Source organism: Dama dama, chromosome 4, assembly GCF_033118175.1.
Source record: "Dama dama isolate Ldn47 chromosome 4, ASM3311817v1, whole genome shotgun sequence".
NCBI classification, from domain to species: domain Eukaryota; kingdom Metazoa; phylum Chordata; class Mammalia; order Artiodactyla; family Cervidae; genus Dama; species Dama dama.
The window spans coordinates 20,857,532-20,872,198 of NC_083684.1; the positions used below are offsets into that span (position 1 = coordinate 20,857,532).

At 43.3% G+C, this 14,667-nt stretch overlaps 1 protein-coding gene across 1 annotated transcript in view; it reads left to right on the top strand.

Annotated features, from left to right (window-relative positions):
- The window catches only part of GAS8 (growth arrest specific 8), a 61,470-nt gene extending 47,782 nt beyond the window's left edge, over positions 1 to 13,688 (top strand). Inside the window, exon 12 of the mRNA XM_061138423.1 lies at positions 13,671 to 13,688. The gene's annotated coding sequence lies outside the window, so the exon portion shown is untranslated. The remainder of the gene's footprint in view (positions 1 to 13,670) is intronic.
- The last annotated feature ends 979 nt before the right edge of the window (positions 13,689 to 14,667 follow it).

The following is a 14,667-nucleotide window of genomic DNA, read 5'->3' on the forward strand; positions in this document are numbered from 1 at the left end:
ATGTGAGCTTCTCTTGATTTGTGTTTAGGAATTAATGCTTTACAGGATCATTTTATACTGGCCTGTTCCTATTCCTTCTTTACCCCTGTGAGCTTCCCCATCCCTGGGGCTCCTGGGGACTCCTCAGGTGAGCTACCTGGTATATATTCCAATTCACCAACACGAGCATGGAGAGAAGGGAGCAGGTGTACCTGCGCAGTTGATTGCAGGGCACACGAATCAGGCAAAAAGCCAATGAGCAGCAGGTGAGGTTGTTACTGTGATCTCCTTCCAGTAGACCGTCCATGCTCAGCAGAGACCAGACCTGCCCCTTGTCTTCCAGCCCAGCGTCTGGTGTGTTTTCACAACAAAAGACCGGGACTGCCAGCACCAAGGTAGTGTGTTCAGCATTATCATGACAGCTGTAAAAACAGTTAATATCACACAGAACCAGAGGGAAAGAGAAGGACTTCTCTGGGACAGTGTGGGGGAAGGAGACCGACCCAGCACGTCTATCTACCAAGCCAGGAGGTTACAGGAGCTCACTCATTTCCACTGTAGGTGCCCAACCAGCAGAGGCCTGGTGTCCTAACCAAGGGTCTTGTCACCCCAGGTGCAGGGTCTGGGAGGGGTCAGCCTGGAGACTGTGGACATGTGACCCCAGGTACAGGGTCTGGGTGGGGTCAGCCTGGAGACTGTGGACATGTGACCCCAGGTGCAGGGTCTGGGAGGGGTCAGCCTGGAGACTGTGGATGTGTGACCCCAGGTTCAGGGTCTGGGAGGGGTCAGCCTGGAGACTGTGGACGTGTGACCCCAGGTTCAGGGTCTGGGAGGGGGTCAGCCTGGAGACTGTGGACATGTGACCCCAGGTGCAGGGTCTGGGAGGGGGTCAGCCTGGAGACTGTGGACATGTGAGCTCAGGTACAGGGTCTGGGAGGGGTCAGCCTGGAGACTGTGGACGTGTGACCCCAGGTGCAGGGTCTGCAGATTGTGTGGGTCTCACCCCATCCACATGGGTCTGGATCCTGTACCGCGAGACCCCCATATGTGCTGTTTACCTCGGTGTGTCTATTCTGCTCTGAGATTTCCAACATCTGAATTGAGAGTGTTGCTCAGATGAACCTGTGGTCCTTTTTCTTCTCTTCATATTATCGCATTCACATGAGGTCAGACACCTTTGAGTGAGTTGCTGCTCTGCATTCCGCTGAGTGAAAGAAACCCCTTGGTGATGTCACATTAATATTATGTGTCTAATTCATAGGGTCACCACTGTCTGGTTTCCTCTAGACCGAGTTCATGTAATTTAATGTGTAATTTATTGTTATTTTATATTGGGGGTAGAGTTGACTTCCGATGTTTTGTTTGTTTTCGGTGTATGTGAAGTTGATTTAGTTATACATAGATGTTTATCTATTCTTTTTTTGTTTTTACTCATATAGGTTATTACAGTTTGTTCAGTAGAGTCTTCAGTTCTATTCAGTAGGTCCTTTTTTGTTATCAACTTGATGTATATTAGTGTGTATATTTTCATCCCAAACTCTTAATTTATCTGTCCCTTCTAACTCTCCTTTGATAGTCATAATTTGATTTTCTCAGTCTGCGAGTCTATTTTGTAAATTAGTTCATTGGTATGAACTTATAGGTTCCACCTGTACGTGATATCTTAGGATATTTGTCCTTTTCTCTCTGAAAAGTATTTATAGTATGATAATTTCCTGGTATATCCAAGCTGCTGCCAATATCATTATTTCGTTCTGTTTTATGGCTGAGTAGCATTCCAGTGTATAGATGTACTACATAGTCTTCATTTTTCTGTCAATGGACATTTTGGTGGATTCTGTGTCTTGGCTATTATAATAGTGCTGCCCTGAAATCAAGGTGCACGTGTCATTTTGAATGGTGATTTTCTCTGGACCTAAGCTGAGGAATGGGATTGCAGGATCATATGATACCTCTGTGTTTAGTGTTTCAAGGAAACTCCATGCTGTTTTCAATCATGGCCTCACCATTTACATCCCACCAAGACCGGGAGGATTTTATTTTCTGTACGTTCTCTGCAGTAATTATTCTTTGAAGATCTTTTCGATGATGGTCATTGTGACCAGTGTGAGGTGATACCTCACAGTTTTGTTTGGCATTGATCTAATAATTATTGCTGTGGACTATCTTTCCATGTGCTTGTATTATTATTTTACTTCTTATGAGAACAATTTACCTCTTCAATCTGGATTCTTTAAAGTTGGCCCTCCTTTGGAATTTTTTTTCCGATGATTTACCCCAGGACATTTCTTGAGGGCAGGTGTCATTTACAGCCCTCTTGGACTTGTGACTATTTGAGCCTTTTAGCATCTGTTTTAAGGTGTATATATTGATCTGAACCAGCTAATTACTCCCTGTCCCTTTGCCTTTCTTTTCTGGTAACCATGAGTTTCTTTTCTAAGTCTGTGAGGCTGTTTTTCTCTCTCTCTCTCTCTTTTTTTTTAGAAGTTTATTTGTATCCATGTTTAGATTCCACAGGAAGTAATACCCTATACTTGTCTTTCTCTTTCACTTACTTCACTTAGTATGATTATCTCTAGTTTCTTCCTCGTAACTGGAAATGGCATTATTTCATCCTTCTTTACGTCTGAGTAATATTGTATTGTGTACGTGTACCCCATGTTCTGTCTTCATTCACCTGTCCTTGTATACCTAAGTTGCTTCCGTGTCTTGGTTATTGTACCTAGTACTGCCATGATTGTTGGGTGCAGGTGTCTTTTTAAATTTTGTTTTTTTCTGAAACTATGCCCAGGTATGGGATTACTGGGTTACTACTGGGTACTTCTATGTTTAGTTTTTTAAGAACCTCCATAATCTTCTCCCTAGTAGATGTACTGACTTACATTCCCACCAACAGTGTAGGAGGGTTCGCTTTTCTCTACACCCTCTGCAGATTTTATTGTTGTAGGTTTTTCAGGGCGGCCATTCTGATCAATGTGAGGTGATACCTCGGTGTACATTTGATTTGCTTTTCTCTAAGAACTAGTGATGGTGAGCATTGTTTCATGTGCTTTATGGCCATCTCTATAACTTCTTTGGAGAAATGTGCCTTTATTTTTTGGCCAATTATTTATTTATTTATTTTTTTTTATATTGAGCTGTACTAGTGGTTTGTATGTGTTGAAGAGAAATTCCCTATAGGTATCTTTGTTTGCAAGATTTTTTTTTCCCATTCTGAGGGTTGTCTTTTTCTTTCACTGACAGTTTCCTTTGGTGTGCAGATGCTTTTAATGTTTATTAGGTCCCACTTGTTTATTTTTGTTTTATTTCCATGATTCTACAAGGTGGGTCAAAAAAGAACTTGCTGCATTTTATGTCAAGGCATGTGCTCTTTTCCTCAAGAGTTTCATAGTATCTGTCCTTTTACTTAGATGTTTAATCTGTTTGGAGTTTATTTTTGTGTATGGTGTTAGGGACCATTCTAATGTCATTGCTAAGGAACCTGCCCAATGTCCTCTGAAGTGGCTGCTCCCAATTTCCATTCCCAGCATCAGTGTAGGAGGGTTCCCTTCACTCTACACCCTCTCCAGCATTTATTGCTTGTAGAGTTTCCATCTATGGAAACCATTCTGACTGGTGTGAGGTGATACCTTCTTGAAGTTTTGACTTCCATTTCTCTCACATTTAGTGATGTTGACATTTTTACATGTGATCTTTTTAAAAAACAGTGTGAGTTAAACTTATTCAAATTAGCTTCTTGAATGCCTGCTCTGTTTTTAATATTTTTCTGTTGACTTCCCCTAGGGCATTTCTTGAGGGCAGGTGTTTTTACTTATAGCCTGCAGGTCTAGTGAATATTAAGTGCCAGTGAGCAAAGGCAAAATGGTTGTCTAAGGAGGCCTTACAAATAGCTGTGAAAAGAAGAGAAGCGAAAGGCAAAGAAGGAAAGGAAAGTTGAATGCAGAGTTCCAAAGGATAGTAAGGAGAGATAAGAAAGCCTTCCTCAGTGATCAATGCAAAGAAATAGAGGAAAACAATAGAATGGGAAAGACTAGAGATCTCTTCAAGAAAATCAGAGATACCAAGGGAACATTTCATGCAAAGATGGGCACAATAAAGGACAGAAATGGTATGGACCTAACAGAAGCAGAAGATATTAAGAAGAGGTGGCAAGAATACACAGAAGAACTATAGGAAAAAGATCTTTATGACCCAGATAATCACAATGATGTGATCACTCACCTAGACCAGACATCTTGGAATGTGAGGTCAAGTGGGCCTTAGGAAGCATCACTATGAACAAAGCTAGTGGAGGTGATGGAATACCAGTTGAGCTATTTCAAATCTTAAAAGATGATGCTGTGAAAGTGCTGCACTCAATATGCCAGCAAATTGGGAAAACTCAGCAGTGGTCACAGGACTGGAAAAGGTCAGTTTTCATTCCAGTCCCAAAGAAAGGCAATGCCAAAGAATGATCAAACTACCACACAATTGCGCTCATCTCACACACTAGCAAGGTAATGCTCAAAATTCTCCAAGCCAGGCTTCAACAGTACGTGAACTGTGAACTTCCAGATATTCAAGCTGGATTTAGAAAAGGCAGAGGAACCAGAGATCAAATTGTCAACATCATCTGGATCATTGAAAAAGCAAGAGAGTTCCAGAAAAACATCTACTTCTGCTTTATTGACTATGTCAAAGCCTTTGACTGTGTGGATCACAACAAACCATGGAAAATTCTGAAAGAGATGGAAATACTAGACCACCTGACCTGCCTCCTGAGAAATCTGTGTGCAGGTCAGGAAGCAACAGTTAGAACTGGACATGGAAAAACAGACTGGTTCCAAATCGGGAAAGAAGTATGTCAAGGTTGTATATTGTCACCCTGCTTATTTAACTTATATACAGAGTACAACATGTGAAATTCCAGGCTGGATGAAGCATAAGCTGGAATTAAGATTTCCGGGAGAAATATCAATAACCTCAGATATGCAGATGACACCACCCTTATGGCAGAAAGTGAAGAACTAAAGAGCCTCTTGATGAAAGTGAAAGAGGAAAGTGAAAAAGTTGCAACATTCAGAAATCTAAGACCATGGCATCTGGTCCCATCACTTCATGGCAAATAGATGGGGAAACCATGGGAACAGTGACAGACTTTATTTTCTTGGGCTCCAAAATCACTGCAGATGGTGACTGCAGCCATGAAATTCAAAGATGCTTAATCCTTGAAAGAAAAGTTATGACCAACCTAGACAGCATATTAAAAAGCAGAGACATCACTTTGCCAACAAAGTTCCATCTAGTAAAAGCTATGGTTTTTCCAGTAGTCATGTATGGATTTGAGAGTTGGACTATAAAGAAAGCTGAGGGCCAAAGAATTGATGCTTTTGAACTGTGGTGTTGGAGAAGACTCTTGACAGTCCCTTGGACTGCAAGGAGATCCAACCAGTCCATCCTAAAGGAAATCAGTCCTGAATACTCATTGGAAGGACTGATGTTGAACCTGAAACTCCAGTGCTGTGGCTACCTGATGTGAAGAACTGACTCATTTGAAAAGACCCTGATGCTGGGAAAGATTGAAGGTGCGAAGAGAAGGGGACGACAGAGGACGAGATGGTTGGATGGCATCACCGACTCAATGGACATGAGTTTGAGCAGACTCTGGGAGTTGGAGATGGACAGGGAGGCCTGGCGTGCTGCAGTCCATGGGGTCGCAGAGTCTGACAGGACTGAGCAACTGAAGTGAACTGAGCACAGGATTTAAAGTTGTTGTTACGAGAAATGGTCACAAGGCGGCAGCATGTCTCTGTGCCCCTACCCTGGTTACTGGGGGATCCAGAGCTTTAGGGAAAGTCCTGTTCCTGGATTGTCAATTAGAGTGGAATGTGCCAGAAGAAGCACCCAAGACTTGTCTCCCATTCCTTCTTCCTTCCTTACCCAAACCCTGGACACATCCCAATTCCTGCAACATCACTCTGTGGAGGGTGCTTTCATCATAGATGGGGTGACCCTAAGGAGTGAAGCTGGAGGTGGGAACCCCATCACCTGGAAACCTGGAACCCAGGGGGCTTTTCAAAGCTCTTCCAGCCCAGAGGCTCCGTATCCTTTGGGTTCAGTAGATGTAGTTTCACTGCAGGAGGACCCACCAGGATCTGGAGGTTGTGGGCCAGTGTAGAGGGGAACAGGCTCACCAGGCCCATGGGGCAGGGCTCATTGGCTGGCACATCCTCCCCAGCTCCCTCAGCCCCAAGACAGTCCATCCAAGGGACCCAAGCCTGCCCAGGCTTCAGCGATGTGGCCGCAGCCCAGGTCACTAAGGCCGGAAGGGAGTACAGTCAGCATCCTCTCTTTGTAATTTGTATTTCGTAATGGTGTAGGGGTGACTTAGAATATGGCAGAGTTTGTTTCAGATGTACAGCAACATGATTCACTTATGCATAGTGATGCATAAATGTTCTAGTGATGCATAGTACATGTTCTTTTTTGGATTCTCTTCCCATATAGTTTATTATGCAGTGTTGATTAGGGGTCCTCGTCCTATAGTGGGTTCTTGTTGATTATTTTACAAAGAGTCGTGTGTGTATGTTCATCTCCACCTTCTCATTTCCTTTGCCCACCACCTTTCCCTTTTGGTAACCATAAGGCGCTTCGCTATGTTTTAAGGCTGTTTCTTTTTGGTAAAGAATTTCATTTGTATCCATTTTTAGAACCCACCTCCAAGAAATATCATATGATACTTTGTCTTACTTCGCTTAGTGTGATCACCTCTACTTCTTTCCTTGTTGCGGGACCTGGTGTGATGTCACCCTTTTTACGGCTGAGCTGTAGCTGCTCTGTCTGCGTGTGCCCCGTCTTGTTTACCCATCCGTCTCTCCTTAGCCACTTAGGCTTCATCCGTGTATTGGCTCTTGTATACAGTGCTGCCATGAATGTTGGGGTGCACCTGTCTTTTAAAATTATGGTTTTCTCTGGATCTGTGCCCAAGACTTGGGATTGCTGGCTCCGATGGTACTTCACTCTTTAGTTTTTAATGACCCTTTGTCCTGTTCTCCTTTGTGGATTTAATGACTTTCATCCCCACCAACAGGGAGGAGGGTTCTTTTTCCTCCATTCCCTCTCCAGCATTTATTGTCATAGATTTTCTGTGCTGACCATTCTGACGTGTGTGAGGTGACGGCACTTCTGATTCACAATTCTCCAATCCTTACAGATGCTGAGCATCTTTTAATGTGCTTCTTGGCCATCTCTATGTCTTCTTTGGGGAAAGGTCCATTTAAATCTTGTGCCCCTATTTGACTGGGTTGTTTCTTTGATATCGAAGTGCATAAGCTATTTGTGTATTTTGGAGAGAAATTCCTCGCAGGTGTCTCTGTTTGCACATATTAGTTTCATTATGGGGTTTGTCTTTTTGTTGTGTTTATGGTTTCATCTGCTATGCCAGTGCTTTTAAGGGGAATTAGGTCCCATTTATTTTTAAAATTTTTTAAAAATTTCTTTGTTTTATTTTTCATGATTCTAAGCGGTAAGTCAAAGAAAAACTTGCCGCATTTTATGTCAAAGTGTGTTCTGCTTTTTCCCTTAAGAGTTTCATATTATCTGTCCTTTTATTTAGGTCTTTAATCTATTTGGAGTTTATTTTTGTGTATTCTGTTAGGGAATATTCTAATTTCATTCTCATACATTTCTTAAAAAACCTGCACACTGTTCTTCATAGTGGCTGCTACTAATTCACCTTTTCACTAACAGTGTGGGAGGGTTCCCTTTTTTCCACACTTTCTCCAGCATTTATTGTTTGTCAGCTTTTGGACAACAGTCTTTGTTAACCATGTGAGGAAATACCTCATTGTAGTTTTGATTTGCATGAGTCTAATATTTAGTGATGTGGACATCTTTTCATGTGATTCTTTTAAAGGGTGTGAGTTAAACTTACCTCTTGAAATTGACCACTTGAACCCCTGCCTTGTTTTGAATTTTTTTTTCAGTGACACCTAGGACATTTCTTGAAGGTATTTTTTACCCTCAGCCCCTTGATCCTTGTGCGTATTAAACACCCAGCAGCCCTGCTTTTAGGACTTCCCTGTAGCTCAAGTGATAAAGAATCTGCCTGTGATGCAGGAGACCAGGGTTCAATCCCTGGTTTGGGAAGACCCTCTGGGGAAGGGAATGGCAGTCCACTCCAGTTTTCTTGCCTGGAGAATTCCATGGATAGAGAAGCCTGGCGGGCTACAGTTCGTGGGGTCACAAAGAGACGGACACGACTGAGTGACTCACACACCCACACGGCTTTTCATGGTGGTGTTAACTTAAAAGGCCACAAGGGGGCAGCACTTCTTCATGTCCCAGTCTTCTTTTTTTCCTGTAATTTCCTTGCTATTTTCTGTTGGAACATTGTTGATTTCTGATGTGTTGGTTTCAGTTGTACAGATACATCATTCAGTTATGCATAGATGTTTATTCTCTTTGGGTTCGTTTTCACGGATAGGTGATCACAGTGTGCTCATCAACTTTCCTATGCTATTCAGTAGTTACTTTTTGATCATCTCTTTGATATGTATTACTGTGTATATGTTCATTCCGAACTCCTAATTTCTTCCACTTGTTTCTGAAGTTTGGGGGCTCTGCAGAGGGCAACAGGCACCCCAGGTTCGTTGTGGAGATACACTGCCTGCTCCATGATCCCAGCTCCCTCAAGCCCCAGGACACTCCAGCCTTGGTACCCAAGCCAATCAGGCTCCAGGGATGTGACATCAGCTCAGGTCACTATGGCCTGAGGGGAATAGAATCAACATATTTTTCTGTTTTTACCCTACAATTTGAACAGAAGTGAATTACAATCTTGTGGGGTTTTTTGTTTTTTCTTTTCAATCTACTGCATCTTGATTTTCTTGGTGACCAGAAGTTTCTTTTCTGAATCTGTGAGGCTGTGTCTCTTTAGGAAAGAACTTCATTTGTATCCATTTTTAGGTTACACCTAGAGGAGATATCACATGATACTTGTCTCTCCCTGTCTCCCTTACTTTACTTGAAATGATCATCTCTGCTTTATTGCCTGTGGCTGGACTTGGCATTATTTCCCACTTACTTATTGTTGAGAGATTTTGCACTGTGTACATGTGCCCCATCCTCTGTTTCCATTCATCTGTAATTTCTACATTTAGCTTGCTTCCCACACTTGACTATTGTACCTTGTTGGGCCAAGATTGCAGCAGTTCCCATGTCTTAAAATTTTTTTTTTTTTAATTTCCTCTGGGTTTATGCCCAGCTGTGGGACTGCTGGGTCCTAAGGTACTTGTGTTGCAGTGAAAAGGGAATAAAGGGGAATTTGTTGCAGTAAAAAGGAAAAAAAAAAAAAGAGTATAATGAGTTTTTCTCTTTCCCCTTCCTGAGAATAAAGAAGATAAAGAGAATAGTGAGCAGACCTGAATATTCCTAGTTTTTTTTTTTTTTTTTTTTTTAGCCATTCCTAGCTCTGCATGTCTGTAACTAAGTTTGCTTTCCTGCCCCCTAATTCTTCAGGAGCTTCACTTTGCACCTATTTAAAGTCTCCTCTATTCTGGGAACAAGTCATACTGAGGATAATCAGCCTAATAACACTAGAAAACTAGGCTGGGTGCCTTATGGACAATGCCAATATATAGTTTTCCTACAAAATAAGGATCGATATGGAACAAACTAAGTCAGATGACTTAGGTATATATTGGGCTATACATAATGGAAGTTCTTGACTTTAGTTCTTACTGATGACCTTATTATTATTGCTAGCTATATTGTTTTCTATATTGCCTGTTTCAAAAGTGTTGTCCCGAGCCAGAGTGAAGTCAGAAAAACACCAATGCAGTATATTAACACATATGTATGAAATTTAGAAAGATGGTAACAACGACCCTATATGCAAGGCAGCAAAAGAGACACAGATATAAAGAACAGACTTTTGGACTCTGTGAGAAAAGGTGAGGGTAGGATGATTTGAGAGAATAGCATTGAAGCATGTGTATTATCATATATGAAATAGATGACCAGTCCAAGTTCGATGCATGAAGCAGGGCACTCAAAGTCGGTGCTCTGGGACAACCCAGAGGGGTGGGGTGGGGAGGGAGGTGGGAGAAGGCTTCAGATTTGGGGGGGCACTTGTACAAACACGGCTGATTCATGTCGATGTATGGCAAAAACCACCACAATATTGTAAAGTAATTATATCCCAATTAAATAATTTAAACAATTTAAAAAAGTGTTGTCCCCTACATTACGACGTGTGTGACAAAATGGTCATGTAATGCCGTCAAACTATGGACAGATTCATGACCCCTAAGGTAGGGGTCATCTACCCCTAAGGTAGCCATCTACCTCTACAAAGATTAAATCATGACCACTGAAGCGGCTGACCTTCAACACCCACTGAAAGGAGTCAGGGTGGAAATTAGGAATGAGGCACTCTGTGCTCTGAAAAACAAAACAAAACAAAGCTGCAGAAGAGGCCTTCAGATAGACACTTTGGGGAGGAGATTTTTATGACCCCTGATTCTTGTATCTTCTCAAACCTAGAGAAACACTAACATCACTGACAGCTGCTTTGGCTACTAAGAAAAAAATTTACAGTTAAAGTCAAAATAGAGCAGCCATGGAAATAACTAGGTGACACTATCGTGTGGTTTCAGACAAGTCCTTGTATTGTTGAGAACTTGAGTTTTCTGAGCTGTGTCAGACTCAGGATGCCATCAGCCATTCTGAAAACCAAGTCTGCTAGCAGCAGGTGACTACAATCTTACTTTTTAAAGGTCTCTTGTAACTGTTATATGTTTAGACAAGGAAATTTCTCTGGATCATATGTTGACAAGAAAAAAAATGTGTAATGACCAATAGACACATTAAAGGATTAAAGGTTAAGATCTACATAGATAAACCTAGACAACTGGCTACCTGGCTTGTACAAGTCCCCTCAAAGTGTTACATCTAAATAAGGATTCAGGTTCAATTTCAGGCTTAATTTTTTCTCATTTGTCTATTAATGCTCAGGTTGTCATTCCTCCAACTATTTCTGAGTCCTAATGGCGCCATCCCTTTGGACAGGGTGACCCAAGCACTCACCCTATCTGGACCACAATCAAAACCGTCATCAAATGTACCTTGGTTCTTACTCCTTCTTTGACCCCTAGTTACAATAACTCTTTTAGTGATCTATGGCCTCTGTTTTCTTAAACTACCTGCAAAGACTTGTCTCCTCCTGATAACAGATTTACATCAAGATAATAATGATGTGGAGAGAAAATCCACTCCCCCAAAGAGATTAGGGGGATCTCCTAATCTGATCTCCTCCGAACAGATCCTGTGGCAATAACCACAAAAGTCACTCTGGGGCCCCTTAATAAAACAGGGCAAGAGCTCTGGGACCCTGATTAGATAGGGTCTCTGAGTCCTGTGTCAGCATTGAAGAAGTTACAAAAGATTGACATTCTGTTGCTCATCACCCCAGTGAAGATTCCTTGGGGTTCACCTCTCTCAAGGAAAATTTGAAATAGGAGATAAATGGTGGGCCCCTGGGCGGAACAGCTGGTGATTGTCAAACAGAGCAAAACTGAGGTTTTGTCCTCAGCTAGACAAGAACAAGAATGACACCTATTTCCCTTTCTCCACTGATATGGAGGAAATAAAATGATGGGGAAATTTGTTGCAATGAAAAGTAAAAAAAAAAAAGAGGAGTGAATTTTTTTTTTTCTTTCCTGAGAACAAAGAAGATAAAGAGAACAGTGAGCAGGCCTGTGCATCCCTATTTTTTTTTACTTTCAGTTCAGTTCAGTCACTCAGTTGTGTCCGACTCTTTGTGACCCCATGGACTATAGCACACCAGGCTTCCCTGTCCATCACCAACTCCTGGAGCTTGCTCAAACTCATGTCCATCATGTTGGTGATGCCATTCAACCATCTCATCCTCTGTCGTTCCCTTCTCCTCCTGCCTTCAATCTTTCCCAGCATCAGGATCTTTTCCAATGAGTCAGTTCTTCTCATCAGGTGGCCAAAGTATTTTTACTTTAGTTACTCCTAACACTGCATGTCTGTAACTTAGTTTGCTTTTCTGCCCCCTAACTCTGCAGGAGCTCCACTTCACACCTATTGTGCTTTGCTTACCCTTACAACACCCTTCCCCTTGTAGTTACACATCAGAAAGAAGGATGCAGAGACACCCAACTGCTAGACTCAATTACTGGGTTAGTGATGCCAGCCTATGACTGTTTTTGATAAGATTCTAACACATCTGTTCCTCCTCACCAACCCCTCACCGCGAGCCCTTGCCTAATATAAGTCCCTAGATTCCTCATGGTGGGGGGAACAGTTCTTGAGGCATGAGTCTACTGTGTTCCCCTCTCCACTGGCTGAGGATTAAAGCCACCTTTCTATTTCCTTCAAGCTCTGTCTCCATACTTTTTTTTTTTTTATTCAGCTTTGGTGGACAGAGAAAGCCAAGATTTTGGCCAGCAACACTTGTATGTTATTTTTAAGTGAGCCTCCACACATTCTCCAAAGTACATTGCGAACAACAGTGTAGGAGGGTTCCTTTCTCTCCACACCCTCTCTAGCATTTATTCTTTAAAGATGTTTCAGTTCAGTTCAGTTTGGTTCAGTCGCTCAGTCGTGTCCGACTCTTTGTGACCCCATGAATCGCAGCACGCCAGGCCTCCCTGTCCATCACCAACTCCCGGAGTTGATTCAAACTCATGTCCATCGAGTTGGTGATGCCATCCAGCCATCTCATCTTCTGTCGCCCTCTTCTCCTCCCACCTTCATTCTTTTGCAGCATCAGGGTCTTTTCCAATGAGTCAGTTCTTCACATCGGGTGGTCAAAGTATTGGAGTTTCAGCTTCAACATCAGTCCTTCCAATGAACACCCAGGACTGATCTCCTTTAGGATGGACTGGTTGGATCTTGCAGTCCAAGGGACTCTCAAGAGTCTTCTCCAACACCACAGTTCAAAAACATCAATTCTTCTGTGCTCAGCTTTCTTCACAGTCCAACTCTCACATCCATACATGACCACTGGAAAAACCATAGCCTTGACTAGGTGGACCTTTGTTGGCAATGTGATGTCTCTGCTTTTTAATATGCTATCTAGGTTGGTCATAACTTTCCTTCCAAGGAGTGATTAAGATGTTTAGACGTGGCCAATCTGATGAATGTGAATGCTTACCTCATTGGACTTTTGATTTGAATTTCTTTAGTCATTATGAAGAGGAAAAGTTAAAATTTTTACATAACCTCCTGCTCTTTCTGCCTCTGTAACTCAGCTTGCTTCTTGCAAAGTCTAAATCACGTAGGTCTCAGAAAGTGAGGACTCACAATACTAGGAACTGGAGCTTATCTCACTCACCCTTGTCCTACTGTTTGCAATTGCCCTAGCCCCTGCAAACCCACAAACCCACTTAATCATGCCTGTCCATGTAGAAAAACTCTGTAACCCCTTTGTTTTGGGTGCAGAGCTTGGAGTGTTAACTCCTCTGGGCCTGCCAACATAATAAGCCTGAGTTCTCCAACTCTCTGAGTGTGGTGTTTGGTTTCTTGAGTACTGGTTTAGGCAACGTTTCTGGAGGCCCCAGGAAGATTCCAGCCACGCTGGCCCCTTGAGCCCTTGGACTGGTGGCTTGGCTGGGTCAGAGTGTAGGAGCCCTGAGACAAACGAGGAGGTGCGCCACCTGACAGTATTCTGGGTTCTCTTTCAGACCAGCATGCCGACTCTCAGGATGGCTGAGCCCTGGCTGGACTCATTGGAGGGATGGACCAACTCACTAGGAACAGCCACAGGATAAGGTAAGGTCCCGGGCCAGTCCCCAGACAGGAACCTTCCCCAACAGGTAGAAGATGAGACTGATCACCTCCTTAGGCTCCCGGGAAGGGAGTATCAGATAGGGAGACCTGGGGACTCGGGAAAAGGAAGGTATTGTGATGACCTCTCAGGGACTGTGTATGCATGATTGCTGATTGGAGGAAGTGAGAATGAGCGCCACAGTCCTCGAACCACGCAGCCTGAGAGCGTCCAAAACCTGCGGTTCTGTGACGACCTCATAAGGCTGGAAGGTGGTGCCGGTCTCTGGGGGGTTTGATCCCTCCCCGTGAGGCTGGCCTGGGTCGGGGGTTTATACTGACTTGCCAGTGCTAAGAGGATCTTAAATCTCCCTCAGGAGAGGGGCCAGGCGGACGAAAAATGAATGTGAATGAGTGTGTGGCCTGATTCGCTTGCATTTCAGGCTTGATTGTGTGGCTTCATGGCCTTCGTGGCTATGGAGTCCGAGTGGGCCTTAGCTTGCAGTTCCGTGGTGACCTCATATGGCTCAAGGTGGTGTCTGCTTCTGGGGGACCCAGTTCCTCCCTGCGAGACAGATCCAGATCAGGGGTTTATACTGATCTGCCAATGCTAAGAGGCACCTAAGTTCCCCCTGGGGATGCAGCTAAGTGGGAACCTGAATGATCTCCTCTTTTGAGGGGACACCCACCCTTGTTTTTCTTTGCGCCATTGACTCAGCTCAGGATACACAGGGAGGGAGAAATTATTCGGTTCAGTTCAGTTGCTCAGTTGTGCCGGACTGTGTTGCGACCCCATGGACTGCAGAGCACCAGGCCTCCCTGTCCATCACCAACTCACAGAGTTTACGCAAACTCATGTCCATTGAATCGGAGAAATTTTTGGTTACTGTCAACTGACTCCTTGAGCTGACCTCT